Genomic DNA, 11,194 nt, shown 5'->3' on the forward strand with positions numbered 1-11,194 from the left:
TCTGCTTCACCTGGCTTTCTCCTTCATATCTCTTTTATTCTTCTCTAAGGACATCATAGGAGGAAGGTCCCCCACATTTCAGGATGAGTTCAAACTTAGTCCATACCTAATGACACTTACTGGCAAATGAAGTCATCACCTGAGACTCTAGGTAGGCGTGGAGTTGGGGTAGATACTCTTCAGCCTGCCTCATCCCTTAGTTCTATCCTTACCCAAGTTGGGCAGGGTTTAAGACCTTCAAGAGTTTCTCCCCAGCCACTTGTCAGCTTGGGCAACTAGAGAACCCATCTCTCCACTCTGTCTCCCTCTGAGCTTCCTACAAAGTTGCAAAGTAAAAGCTGTTGCTCCTCCTCCATGCCCAACCTGAACCTCCAGCAGTGGGGACTTTCCCTCACCTAAAAGGACAGTTACTAATTGCAGCTGGAATTGCTTCTCATTACAAGGACCTGGGTCTTTGGGTTTAGTTTTGTGGGCTATATCCTGTGGTACTCAAAGACTACAGCTGCTCAGCACTACTCCTGGCAGTTTTTGGGGACTGGGCCCTCTCTGTCCTAGACTCCTTTCTCCTGCTTCCTAATCCATCTGGCAGCACTCAACCTACTTCCACTGGATCTGCTCTGAGGGGGCTGTGGTACAGCCCTTCCTGACCGCCTCTGCCTAAGCTCAGGCCAGCACTCACCCTCCCTAATCATCAGGCACATTAGTGGTGCTGTAGTCACAAGCTGCCAGAGTCGGTAAGGTCAGCATCAGTGCCCAGATGGTGCATTTTCTCTAACAGCAGCAGGTTGCCTGTTATTTTGTATCATTCCCTCTGTCCTTCCTGAATGCTGGTCACAATTAGAGCTATGAATTTCTGCCCCACTCTAAGCCATCCTCAGCCCCAAGGACTTTGCACAGTTATTCTTGTGAAAGGGAGAGCAGGAGGATAAGGCCTCAATCACTCAGTAGTCTGGACTCATGACTGACCTGTAAAGTAAACCCTTTCCCCATCTTCCTTTTTCCCTAACCTGTATAAAAAAGCCCACCTGGATTACAGGACCTCCCTCCACCCTGGTGGGTGGGATTTTGAATAATAAAGTAAGGGGTCTGGCTTGGGGCTCGAGAGAGAGTACATGGCATAAGCAGCACATGGCAGAGAAAGACCATGAGGCAAAAGGCAGACTAACTCTAATGAAACTTAAATTCACTGCTTGGTGTATTATTTCTCCGCTGCTACCCTGCTTCATCAGTCCTGTCCACTGGAGGGGTTAGAAACAAGGTGCCTGGGGCAGTCTCACCCAACTCGTGGATTTATTATTTTTATTTTACAGTGACTCCAGTTGCCTGGGAATCTGGTCATGTGCTGACCACTGAAGGGAGAAAGTGGATTTGCTGCAACCCCCTTTTCTGCAAACTCATCTCCCTGCAGCAGTTTGGTGGGGGGAGGTAGCAGTGTAGCAATAAGTGGTCAGGAGGAGGGAGTATAGTGACTTGGTTTAATGGTTCCCATCAAGATCACTAAGGTTTGGGGCCCAGTGATAAGTGAAGAGAGAAACTCTAGCATGGTCCAGCACCTACCTGGAAGGAAGCCCCATGCACAGGCTCTGCGTGATGTCCCAGAGCTGCGAATTTTCCATAAGAGCCCCAGCTTGGGCTTGTTATCTGAGCTCTTCCTTTCAGCCCCACCATGTTTCAGTATTGGATGGATGGACAGATCAGTTCAGGAAGGTTAAATAATACACAGCAGGTGGTGAGTCTGTTTGAAATTCAGGTATGCCACAGCTTAGAGTGCACTTGTGTGTCCTCTTAATTTCACAGTAGGTTTTTTGCATCTGGCTTCATTCTGTTTTTTGTTTGTTTGGGTTATTTTTGGTGCTGTTTTAATTTTAAGTCACTCAGAGGTAACTCCTGACTCTGCACTCAGGGGAGAACTCCTAAGATGAAATGCAGTTCAGTGGATATCAGGGATTGAAATAGCTGTGTACAGGAAAACACCTTACCTCCTATACTATTGCTTTGGCCCATTGATCTCATTCTGCATGTTTATCCCACTTGACTGTAGTTGGGTGGTACCTTTGTAATGTGGCATTCCATCCTCTGCACGTATATGTCTTCAGAGTTTCCAATTCCCAGGCACATTTGTCCTTGTTTCGTGCCTGCTTCTTTGGAAAGGGGACACTGGGTGATAGGCGACAGCCTCATCAATTCCATTCTGCCAGCACTTAGGTCCCTAAACCACATCCAGCACCAGCCTTCTTTTCATCTTCACTCCTATTTTCCATTCACCCCACTTATCTCTCCTGCTGGATCAGCTCTGGAGGTCAGAGATCATGCTTCGTTAATTTTCATAACCCTTGCAGGTATGAAGCATGCCATATGCATAGCCAGTGTTTAGTAACACATCTAGCAAACAGCCCCAATGACCTCGCTTTTCTGCTGTTGCATTAAGCAGGATTGATCATGCCCATGTTTCTCAACTGAGTTCAAAATGGTCCCATTGCAAACTCTCAATCTTCACTACTAACCATGGGCTTTCCTGACATATGATGCTTTGTGGGATGGGAAAACAGTTAAGAATGGGATTCAGAGACTGGGCGTCAGGTGGCTAGTTCTGTGATCTGGCATTGGCACAGGGGTGAGGTTTGATAGCTGCTTCCTGGCCTGGCTGTGACTGGGCAGACTCTGTTCTTCCTCTTCAATGCCCTCCTTGTCCTTATCACCCCCTCCCCCAATAGATCTTGACATTCCACTTTTCTATAACATTCATCGTTGAGGAATCTCTGGGGAAGATCCAGAATCTGACAGAGAAAGAGAAGAGAGTAGGTGAAAGAAGACTGAAGACTTGCAGTTCTATTGAGGGCAACAGGAATTCATGGGTCACCACTCCTAGGCAGCAAGCTAAGAAGAGCGAACAAGTAGGGAAAGCCCTGTGCCCTGGGCATGATCCTGCCTGGATGCCTGCTATGGGTGGGTGGGTGGTGCATTTAGTTTGCCCTTCAAAATTCCTGTGGACTCCAGCCATAAGTGTCAGGCTGGTGGGATTCCCAGTCAAGAGGTAAAAAAGTCCCAACACAGTATCTAGAAAGTAAAAGCCACCTCAAGTAAAGATATGAGCAACAAGGGGAACAGAGGAAGTACAGAATTAGGAGAAAGCCAGTGTTGGGTATGTGTTCACTTCCTTGGACCTTCCATAATACAGTTTGGTCAAAGTGATTGCAGTTAAAGCTATAACTGCTCTGGGCTTCAGAAGATCAAGGAAGAGCCCCCTCAGCCCTGATTAAAGATTTAGAAGGGGCACTGTTTCCCTCGGCTATGTTCCATTGGCAGCAAAGTCACTGGCCAGTCCAGATGACAGGGACAGCAATAGAGCAGCACAATAGAATATATAGCCAGTTTCTTTGTTGGCTTCTGGGTCACACCCACACAGTGTTTGACGGTTGCTTCCGGCCTTGCTCAGGGCACTACACATATGAGTGATCAAACCTAGACCTCCTGCATGCATCTGAGCAGGCATCTGAGCCCTTTGACTCTGCTTCCTCAAGTGCAGAGTAATAAAGAACTCTTGGTCCGAGCCAATAGAACACAATGCCTCAGGCTGAGGCCTCAAGTTCAAGCCTTAAGGAGACCGGAGAATTTGGCACGAATCTTGGTCATCTTGGTTCTTCCACTCAAACTGCAGTGAATATTCCACTGGGTCTTTCCCGGTCCTTCCTTCCCAAATGCCGCCTCCTGTTCCTCCCCTTTCCTCTGCATGTGTCTCCTTAGCTCTCAGTTTGAATAGCTCTAGGAACCACCATTTCTGGCTCCTCCAATCCAGCTTCTCTCCCAGGTCTGTGGACCCTTTGATGGGGATGTGCCTCTTGGATAAACCTTCCTCTTCCTCTCCTTCAGTGGAACCTTTCCTAGAACAGTAACAGCCTCTCTGGCACTTTCCAGCAGCAGCTGCTCTTGTCTGGAGAAGACTCTCAGCTGCTCCTTTGGTTTCTTATCACAGCTCCAGCCCCCACAAGACAGAATAGAGCAGACAAGTAAAATGACAAGATTTCAGAGAAGAGGCTGAGGACTCAGATACACAGAGTCAGTGGGTCAACATGTGTGTCCAGTGGTGATCTGGCCATAAAGCAAATGATCAGCAAGGTGTGGTCAGCAGATATAAGGAAAATACCAAATGGCAGCAAAGATGAAGATACCTGAGGTCAGAGAACTTGGTATAAAGCCCAGACATTGGGAAGTGCGTGGAGAATGAATGAATTAATTAATGAATGGCTTTCTGCTTAGGATCAGATATATTTAGTTTATTCTAGAAAACCAATTTCTCTTGGCCTAACAGATTTTCACACAAGTCATGTGGAAGTCTCTAGAGAGACTTAGGATCAAGAATGAAGTGTCTTTTAAAATCTTGGCCACCGGTTTATCCTGACTTCTTCCCATCCTGGCTGATGATGTTCATAACTGTGATTTTATAAATGACCTCAGCCTCTGACTCACAGGCCTCCACTACATCTTGCATACCCTGTTCTCTCTCTCAGTAATTCAATATCTAGGTGGACCTGTTTCTTCTCCAGCCCCCTGAGCTAATGGTTCTTGACCTCAGCTTACTCCAGTAAGCGTTTTTGCTAGTTCAGCTCTCCGGACGTCTCCAGATTATGGTGGAGACCCTGCCCTGTCCCCAGGCACCTCCCTCTGCAGTACATGATTGCTGGTGTTGGCAGGCACCCCCACCCAAAAGTTCCCCATTCTTCACAGTCCAGTTCAGTTGCTCCCCCACATCACACTCCCGCTGACTCATCCAACCAGCTGTGAGCACTTCTTTCTTGAAAATTGCTGAGAACCTCTGTGGGCCGCAATAGTTGTCAGTCTGCTGTCTTACCCCATTCTGATTATTGGCACTGGCATTCCAGAGAACTGGGTAGTTTGAACAACAAAATATAGTCTATGCTGAGATTTAGAGGTGATGAAGACCCAGAGGGCCAGAGAGATAGCATGGAAGTAGGGTGTTTGCCTTGTATGCAGAAGGATGGTGGTTCGAATCCTGCCATCCCATATGGTCCCATATGAGCCCGCCAGGAACGATTTCTGAGTGTAGAGCCAGGAGGAACCCCTGAGCGCTACCAGGTGTGACCCCCCTCCCAACAAAAAATAGAATAGAGGCGATGAAGACCCAGATGTGGTGGGTTTTAAAATTGGAGGGGAGGGGTGGAGAGATAGCACAGTGGTAAGGCGTTTGCCTTAGATGCAGAAGGACTGTGGTTCAAATTCTGGCATCTCATATGTTCCCCTGAGCCTTCCAGGAGCGATTTCTGAGCATAGAGCCAGGAGTTAGCCCCTGAGTGCTTCCGGGTGTGACCCAAAAATAAAATAAAATAAAATGAATAAAATAATAAAATAAAATTTGGGGGGAGCCACACCTGGCTTGGCTCTGTGCTTGGGGGTCTCCTAACAGTGCTTGGAGGAGCCATATGCGATGCTGGGGGTTGAACCAGAATCAGCTGCATGCAAGGCAATTGCTATGACCCATGTACTACCTTCCTGGGATTCCAAACCTACAGATTTGGCATTGGCTTGGGGCCTGTTTCCTGGCTCCTATACAGTGTTCCCAGCTGCAACATCAGATAACTGAAACAGCAAGGGGCTTTTCAAGATGGCTTGATTTACCTGTGAGCAAGTAAGTACAAGAGAGAGTTGACAGCTTTATTTGAGCTCCTGGATCTAGCTCTGCCTGAACCCCTGAAACTTAGAATTTTCCAGTTCAAGTAGCTAGTGCTTCAAACAGTTGGTGTGTCTCTCATTGCCGCTCGCTTGGAGTTCCGAGAATAGTGTGTCCTGGAGAAGTGACATCTGTGTTTGCATTCTGGCACTGCCCTGCACTTCCCAACAGAGCCAGGAAATATGACCTGGCGCCTGCCAGGTGAATGACCTGGTTGGAGAGATGAGATTAGGGTTCAAATACACTTAACACATTGCTGACACAATGAAACCCAGGGAACTGGAGCTCCCCTCTCTTCCCCTTTCCATCCCGGGGAGTAGCTTCTCAATAAGCATATGTTGAATTGAATTCAGTTCTCCAGGAGCTGCCCTGGATTGTGAGAAAGGAGAGTTGGAGTTAGGAGTGTCAAATGGGAAACAGCCTGAGAGGCTGTTCCACAAGTTCCGTTCTGCTCTTGGCTGTGCTGCCCACGGGCTACTCTGGCCTCAGAGATAAACCTCAGTGACCTGCAGTCTCCTCCTCCTCTCCCTCCCACCCACTCAGCAAATCCTGCCAAGGAATCTTCTAGATCATTAATTCCCAAACTTATTTGGCCTGGTATACAAACTTTTCAGAAAAAAATAAAAGTACTCCATGCAGCCAGTCCTGGAAATCTACCTTTTCAAACTGAACAAACAGAAAGCATCTCCAAATGCCCCTGAGACTACTGTTACCCTGGAATTGGCCCAGGACAGCCCAGGAGGGTACTATGACTCACTCTGGAAAACTATGTTCTAGATCTTTCTCAGACCAGCTCTCTTCTTTGTACTGGCTTGCTCAAATAGAAACTAAGTCAAACTCAGTTAAGGAAATCTGTCCATGCCCAAGTGTTGAGGTAAAAGTAGTTGATTTTTCAGTGTCCAGAGGTTTACCTGGAAGGTTGTCTAGGAACCAGTCATAAGAATTATCTATCTATCTATCTATCTATCTATCTATCTATCTATCTATCTATCTATCTATCTATCTATCTATCTATCTATCTATCTTTATGGTTTGGGAGCCACTCAAGTGGTGTTTAGGGCTTAGCCCTGGCTCTGGTGGTGACTAGGGGACCATATGTGGTGTCGGGGATCAAAGCCAGATCAGCTACATACAAGGCAAGCACCCTACCCACTGTACTTCCACTCTGGTCCTGCAGCCTGTGAGGTTTTTTTGTTCACTCTGACAATCACTGTTCTGGAACCCACCTTCCTAGACATATGCTTCTTAAGGTCAGAGAGAGCACAATTGAGGCATCTGTCTCAATTCAATCCCCAAAAGAGCCAGGAGTGATCCCTGAGCACCAATAGGTACAGCCTCCAAAGTTAGCATAATTAATTAAAATTCTTCTTGTCACCAAATAGCTGTTTGGAGGACATATGCCCGCCATCTTCAACCTGCCAGCTTGTTCTTTCTAGACATCGGGTTTCCTACTGCTCCAAGTGTCCCTCAACCCCCTCTTCTGGTTCTCCCTCCCACCCTCCAGACACTTGAATTCAGGATGACCCAACAGCTCTTGGCCTTTGCTTGCAGCTGTTGCCAGGATAACAGCACACAGCTTCTGGGTCCTTCCCCTGCTGGTGCCCTCCCTCTGCAGCTGCTCCTCCAACCCCAGCACTTAATAACAACTGTTCAACCAGGGCTTTTTACTCCAGGGAATCTTCCCTGAATTTCCAGCCCACCCCTGGCCAAGTGTCCTGTGTGTGCACAATAATCCCACCCTCAGTTGGGGCCAATAAGATCTGGTTCTGCATCTGCCGAGACTCTTGGAGCTAAAGTCCCTCACAGGGCTTAGACTCTGCCCCGAAGCTCATAGTGAGATATTTATTCCTCAAACTCCAACTCTCATTTCTAGTCAACTCTGGCTTCATTTCCTCGACCCTGAAAGTGGGGCCAGTGTGTCTCAAAATGGCAAATCTGACAGCCAGCAGTGAGGAATCAGGGAGGGCTCAGGGATTAGGGGTGGCTTGTATGTTCAAGGCCCCAGATTTAGTCCCCAGAAGCCTCATGCTCTCCTCTTGCCTACCCCCCCAATCAGGTACAGATGTGGCCCTGGTGACCCCAGTACCAGAAGGAGCCTGGATCTTCTTGGACAACAGTTGCCAGAAGTGACCCTGCAGGCCCCTTGAGCACTGTATGGTTTGTCCCTCAGTAACAATAACACAAAAATGGCCGTGGAGTTGAAATAGTGGGGGGAGAGAGGTAGCTCCTCTCCTCCTAAAGTGGGGAGGAATGTTCTCCCACTCAAGGTGGGAGAAGAGACTCCCCAGGATCCTGTGTATCAGGGTGGTGCTAGTACACCCAGGCATTTTTCCATACTCCAGTTTCTAACCTTTGGCTACTTTAAAATAACCCTTATATCGGTTTGAATACAGATCAAGTAATTTCTTTACATCTAAATATAGGCAGAGTCTGCCTCGATGCATAACTTAGGCAAATCCAGGCAATTCTCAGGCAGCCTGGGGGACCTGCCTCTTGCTGTCACGTCTTGTCCTGTCCCTGTCCCCACAGGGCTGGGGCCTTGAAGAGCAGCAGCCTCTGAGTGATGGCGTCTCCTATTCCCCCTGTGCTGCCCCGCAGGCTGTGTGAAGGCTGGATGGAGGAGAGGGACTACTAGAGGTTTCAGGAGGGGTCCTGGAAAGGGGGAACAGCCCTTCGTGGGAGGTCACCCAGGCAGGCGGCCAGCGGCTCTGCTGGGATTTCCGTGGTTCTTTCCTCTCTGATGCTCATTTTTTCCCCTCTCCAATCTGTTTCCCATTAAATGGAAATGTGCTCGCTCTGTCTCTCTCCCCGGGCTTCACCTAGCAGGCCTCAGAGTCCGGCTGCATCTGCTCTTGCTTAGGACACAGGCACCCACTAACTCAAAGCAAAGAAGGGGGAGGCAAGCCTGGCTCCCCCTCCCACCTTTCTCCCATGGAAAATGTGGCCTCATACTGTCCTGTGACTGGAAAAAGCTGGGCCAGCTCATCCATGCAGAACGGGGCTGGGCAGTTAGCATGTTCCCTTTCCAGATGGTTATTAAAGGTGTGGCTGGAAGGAGCTCACCAGGCCTGGCTGGCCCCAACCAGAAAGGTGGGGGTCTGCTGGAAGCTTTGTTAGAGGACAGGGGTGGGTTGGGGCAGGGGGGTTGACAGAAGGTTGTGTCTGCCATTCCATCCCCTGGGTCAGGAGGAAAAGGTCTTTGGGGGTGCCCATTGCGGAGGGAAGCTGCTACCACACTCTAGAGGGATATTGATGGAGATCTGGCAATATGAGGAAAACTGACTTTTACAGGTGTAAGGAAGTGACAGAGGTAATGAAGAAGATTCTGAGCATAGGAAAGGCCCGAAACACAGAACAGAAACTGAAGCAAAAACAGTTTAATGCAAAACCTTGTGTTCTTCAAAGCCACATCAGCCTTAACTGCAGTTCTTCTTGTACAAACACGTGTGTTTGCTGCCGAGTTTGAAGGCATATAAAGACTGGACCCTTTGTTTGGGGCTGAGATTTGGCAGGGCTACCTGAACTCTTGGTCCACGAGAATCACCCTTTTCTCACACCCACAGTCTCTATTCCTCAACTTTTCTTAACATCTGCAAGGAGGGAAGAAGATAAAGGCCTGCAGCTGTGTGAATGGGGCAGCTCTGCAGGAGAATTAGGGTGGGCAGCTATGCATGTGGAAGAGAATTTGGGATATCACTGGCATTTCTGGGTGCTCAGTTTGGAGCGATATGTAAAGTGGAAATGGAAAGGAACTTCATGGGGTCCCCCTGACCTGGAGGAGATATGGGAAGGAAGGAGTTGTGTCTAAACTCAGTGCTCAAAGGCCAGGACCAGATAGTAACATGGAGAGGGCACTTGCTTGGCATGCAGCTGACCTGGGTTTGATCTCTGGTACCCATGTGGTGCCCCCCAAAAGTCAGTCCTGAAAGACTGACAAACAGAGCCAGTGAGAATGCACCCCCAGCACAATGGTGCCCCCCCTCAAGCTTCTCCATGTTACTGTGCTACCCTTTGATATCTGGGAATTTTCTAGAACTAGCTCTGGGAAATTTGGACTCTGATGTAGGGAAACAGCAGAAGCAGAGTAGCAGGGTATGACTGATCCAAAGTGCCTTCACCTCCTATTCCTTTTTCAGTAAATAAGGCAGAAGCTTAACAGTTTGTGGTAGTGTTTGAATCAATAGTGTAAAAGATGTACCTTCTGGATAGTGCTGTAAAAGAAAAGCCAAGACTACCCTTCTTTTCTTTGACTGGAATGTGGATGTGTCAGGGACCAGAGCAAGCATTTTATACCTTGAAGATGGCAGAGTGTTCCAAGACAAAGAATCTACAGTCTCATTCTGAGGAATTGCCATATTTGACAGTTTTTTTTGGGGGGGAGGGGGGTCACACCTGGCTGCACTCAGGGGTTCTACTGGCTCTATGCTCAGAAGTCGCTCCTAGCAGGCTAGGGGGACCATATGGGATGCCGGGATTCGAACCACCATCCTTCTGCATGCAAGGCAAATGCCCTACCTCTATGCTATCTCTCCGGCCCCCCGACAGTTATTTTTGATGACTAGGTTGGACTTGACCAGAATTCTAGGATGAATTCTAGGGGAGATAGCTATCTCTCTGGCTCCACACCTTATTCTTGATCAGGCTGTCCAAAGGGACCTTCGTCAGGAGGTCTGTATTTTCCCTGCTTTGGTATTCTGGATCATGTTTAGGCCGCTCTGCACAGCAGCCTATGGGTGGGTGGCACATGCTATTCTGGGTCAGTGCCCCATGCCTGGCCTCGCTATTCTGTCCAAGCAAGTGAGGAGGCTGGGGTGCAACCCTGGGCCAGAAATTCTGGTGCGTCCTTGGGAAATGGAGGATCTAGTTTGCATCCACTTGGCAGAGGTGCAAGTAGAAGCATATTCCTGATGGTGCCCACAGGGCGGGGTGGCTGGGTCTTCCGGGCCTACAGGTTTGTGCCTCGCATCTGCAATGCAAAGAACCGGGGTGAGAGGAGCTAGTCTGGGAGATGCACTTCTCTGTTTCCAGAAGATGTATTCCTCTGAAAAATTTTGAGTGTTTATTAGTAACAAGTCACACCCTCCCCCTCCCACCTGGCTGTGGTTGTCATGGCACCGAGGGGGGCTCTTCCTGCTTAGCCAAGCAGCGAGCCTGCCCACCCTCCGGCTTCCTCCCACTAGGGTCTGTGTCTACAGACACACGATGCCATTAGCACCCACATCTATGGAGTTTGCACCCTGAGTACCCCGTATTTCTGTCTTTGTCTACCCCCAGGTCTTGCTTTTCCTGTAGGGAATTGGCGGCTGTCTGCCATGTTATCAACTCAGCTCCTAGAGGCACCAGCCCACCTGGCTGGAGGGGAGTCCTCGATGGTGCTGGGCCCAGAAAGGCCTTGCTGCAGAGGCGCTTACTATCCAGATACTGTTTTTTTTTTTTTGGGGGGGGGGGCGGAGGTCATACCCGGCAGCACTCAGGGGTTACTCCTGGCTTTATGCTCAGAAATCGCTC

The sequence above is a fragment of the Suncus etruscus genome, chromosome 3, assembly GCF_024139225.1.
Source record: "Suncus etruscus isolate mSunEtr1 chromosome 3, mSunEtr1.pri.cur, whole genome shotgun sequence".
Taxonomy (NCBI): Eukaryota; Metazoa; Chordata; class Mammalia; order Eulipotyphla; family Soricidae; genus Suncus; species Suncus etruscus.